Here is a 4,194-nt window from a genome sequence, read left to right on the forward strand (position 1 = left end):
CGCAGTAAGCAAGGAACACACTTTAGTGGACAGAATCTCCAAGACTGAGGTCAAAGGCTAGGGATAGATTGGATATTCCACATTACCTACCATCCCCAAGCTAATGGCTTGACTGAAAGAATGAATAGGTTGTCAAAAGAACAACTAAATAAAGCCAACCAGTACTAAAACTTTACCACATTGGAGTTCACATTTTACTAAAGCAGGGGTTTTGTTGGACAGCTGGAATATTCATAATCAAACCCCCTATGATTGTATTACAACACCTGCAGTACAAAACATGGTAAGAATTTAAATTCTTCCAGATGGTATCTCTCCCAAAATATGAAGTACAGGGGAAATGGAATTGTTTACACTGACAGATTGCATAGCAGAACTGTTGTCTCACAAATGGAGTTCGTTACCTGGTGTGCAAAGAACCATTCTCACAACTGAGCTGCAATATAATTTATTTCAGTTTTTGCACAAGACCTAATACAAATTTTTGTATTAGGTGGTTAAATCACAAAGCTAGCACACTTCTTAACACATTTTATAAAACATTTTATACACTTTCAACAATTTTTTACAATTATATTCAGACACACTTAGTTCTCATTGGTTCTTACAAGTCTTGTCTCCATTTAAAGGTACAATATTCTTTCTTTTCACTGGCATGTTGATAAGGAGGGGGCTTTGTAGGTAGGGCACTTCACTTGCTGGAGGGGGGATCTTTTAGTATGCTAGTTAGGATAGTTCACACATAGTTCAGGTAATTTTCTGTTTGGTCCCATGAACCATTTGGTTCTATTTGAGCTTATCTTGCTGTTTCTTAGCTTGAGGAATTTATGGTGTCTATTCTTTCTCCCAAGGCCATGCTTTGTTAACTGTTTGTAACATACCCTGTTTTTCAAATTTCTCTCTTGTTTTTCATTATATTTACATACTTCATCTAAATTTCAAGTTAAATAACAGACTAGCCTTCTATTAATCATGTATCTGTGAGCCTGTCAACTACAATTCTCCCCTTTGAGACTATTCAAGAACACTTTTCTTTAGGGAAGTCTCACCTTACCTCCTGATCACATTATCAACAGTGAACAACATCTAAAAGTACATTGAATCAATACATAAATACATACAACCACTGACAATTCAATTATTAATATGCTTAACAACCTTTTTATCCATGTGGTTAAATTAGGGAACCAAGATGTTAATAATTTCCATGTTTCTTCAAGTCTTGAAGAGGTATATACAATCTAAATGAACTACTGATCCCCAGTTCTTCCAGTGATGCCAGAAGTTTAATGTATAACTTTAGTATAATTATTAGATTGTATTCAAGAATATCTTATATTGTATAGATAAGATTTATGATCTGATTTGAAAGGAACTTCTAGGATGAAAGAGTACAACCAATTGAATCTTGAAAGGAACATTTAGGATGAAAGAAAAGATCTGATTGAATCTCATGGAGACCTGCAAGTTTTGCCAAGAAAACATCGTAAAAGGACTAAGATGACCGGGTCATGAAGCATTTAGAAGTGAATTTGGTTTGGTGGTTACAAAAGCAGCCCTTCGACTCAATTCAGAGGAAACTACGCATGTGCAAAAGGAGGAGGGACTAATGTAAATGTATTCTGAGAAATTATCAAATATGTATGGGATTTCAGGGAAATGTAATGCATGTTTATGCTTGCATGGAATATAAGGGACATGTATTCGAAGAAAAGATGAGTACATTAGGTGGAAATATCCCCCATGCTCCCAGCACTGTAATAAAGAATGCCTGCTTTCAAAACTTCAAAACAAGTCTTAGAACGTTCATTTGAGAGATCTGTCAGCAACACCAGGTGGAGTTCCTTGATTCCATGTTAATTTCAGTTTTAAATGTCCAGTCTCTCTTGACTTCCACTCTTCCAGAGAGGTACTCTTCATTATAGTATAGTGAATCCAACTGTCTGTTCCCTTTACCTTGACCACTGTGGGTGTGATTAATAATACCAAAGATGGTCCTTTCCAGCATTTTTTCAGAGGTTCGTCTTTCCAAGTTCTGATATAAATTAGTTCTCCTGACTGGAAGGTAGGTATGGGGGTGTCCAGAGGTATAGGTGCTCTTTCATTCAGGTACCTATGAAGTGAAGATAGAGTATAAAATGACGTGCGGAAAACAAACTCCACAATCTGTAAGATTGTAAAGTAGGTATGTTTATTCAGCGCTGGGCAGCACGGGGGTAGTCCCGCCAAAAACCGTGCACGCCCGATGCGAAAACTTGCTCTATTTTTATAGGGCAACTCATTACATATTCATAATATGTTGCAATACGCCTATACATATGAATTATCTATCCCCGCTTCGTATTAAAATTAGTTCTGCGAGTCATTTCCATACTTTTCTCTCGACTGAGTTTGCGCAGTGTCTCCTGGTGGTGGTCGTCAGGGGTCCTGAGGATGAAGGCAGGCGAGTCTTCCGCTAGTTGCCCCCACACCTGGCGCAGGCTCAGTAACGTCCTGGTCTTTGTCCAAACCGCAGAACTGGCTTTGGCTTGTTCTTGCAAGGTTGTGATTGTTCTTTGGACTTATACGGTCATAAAGCTGGACTTATATGGTCATAAAGCTCCCTACTCCCGTATACCTTATCACAGCACCCAAGCAAACCATGTAAGATTTGGCAAACAGCTAAGCAGACTATCATAATCGTTAAACTTTACCCTAAACAGCTAAGCAGACTATCATAATCGTTAAACTTTACCCTATCTCTTAACCCCCCTCTCTCTCAGCCCCACCAATAACATGTATTCAGTAAGTATCTGATTTCTGCTTACATCAGGGGTCCTCAAACTACAGCCCACGGGCCAGATACAGCCCCCCAGGGTCCTCAGTCTGGCCCCTGGTATTTACAGAATCCCCCTGCCCCCCCCCTGCTGGGGGTTGGCGGGGGGAAACCAAGCAGCCGCAGATGACTGCCTGCCACTGCATCTGCGCGCCGGCCCCCTGGTTAAAAAGTTTGAGGACCCCTGGCTTACATGCATCTGATCACCTTTCCCTGTAAAGCTACTTACTGTGTATGGTTTGCCATATAAAATTTCAAAAGGACTAATTTCTTCTTGAACCCTGGTATTAATTAAGATTCATAATAAAGCTATGGATAAGACAGCTATCTATTTCATTTGAGTTTCCTGGCCTAATTTTTAGATTTGTCTTCTCAGAGTCTGATTCTACGTTCCCACTAGATTGTGGCCTCCAAGGCGTATGCAAGTCCCAATCAAACTGTAAAAACCTGGCAATTTCCTGCACTACCTTAGCAATAAAACGAGGCCTATTATCTGATGCTATCCCCTCAGGTATTTCAAACCTAGGAATAATTTCTTTCAATAACACTTTGATTTTGCGTTGTTGTTTCGACATGGGAAAGCTTTTACCCATCCAGAAAAAGTATCTACAAGCACCAGCAGATATTTGTACTGATTACATCTTGGTAACTAGAAGAAATCTATTTGCCAGTATTCCCCTGGAGTATGTCCCCTCTTAACTTGCCTGGAGGGGGTCTTTTTTGTATTTTTGGATTATTTCTGCAATAAATCAGGCCTTGTTTTACGATAATATTAGCAAAATGTTTCTTATGCTTGCCACTATTGCTTCAGCTCCCATATGAGTTTCCTGGTAAGTTTTCTTTATTAATTTCCTCATTAATGGATCAGTAACTATGATCTGTCCAATGTCCATTGTCCACTATCCATTTTCAGATTTGGTACAATTCAGAAGTTTTGCCAATTGATCATCCCTTTCACTGTAATTTGAAGGCTCTTTTACTGCTAATTTCTCCATAGGAATCAGAGCTCCCATAAATTAATTTGATAGAGTAATTCATTTTGCACCATCATCTGCTCTTTGATTACCCTGAGTTACATTTGTTTTTCCCTTCTGGTGAGCCTCGCAGTGAGTCACAGATGCTTCTTTTGGTTTTTGACCTGCATGTAAGAGTCTTAAAATTTCTTTCCCATGTTTGATTGCAGTTCCTTGTGAGGACAAAAGCCCTCATTCTTTCCAAATGGCCCCATGAACATGTACTACCCCAAATGCATATTTTGAATCCATAAAAATATTTAGTTGTTTATCTTCAGACAGTTCTAGAGCTTGAGTCAATGTATTAATTTCAGCTTTCTGAGCTGATATATTGACAGGTAATGACTTAATATCTACTTCTTTCAA

This window comes from Falco rusticolus, chromosome 5 (genome assembly GCF_015220075.1).
Source record: "Falco rusticolus isolate bFalRus1 chromosome 5, bFalRus1.pri, whole genome shotgun sequence".
Taxonomy (NCBI): Eukaryota; Metazoa; Chordata; class Aves; order Falconiformes; family Falconidae; genus Falco; species Falco rusticolus.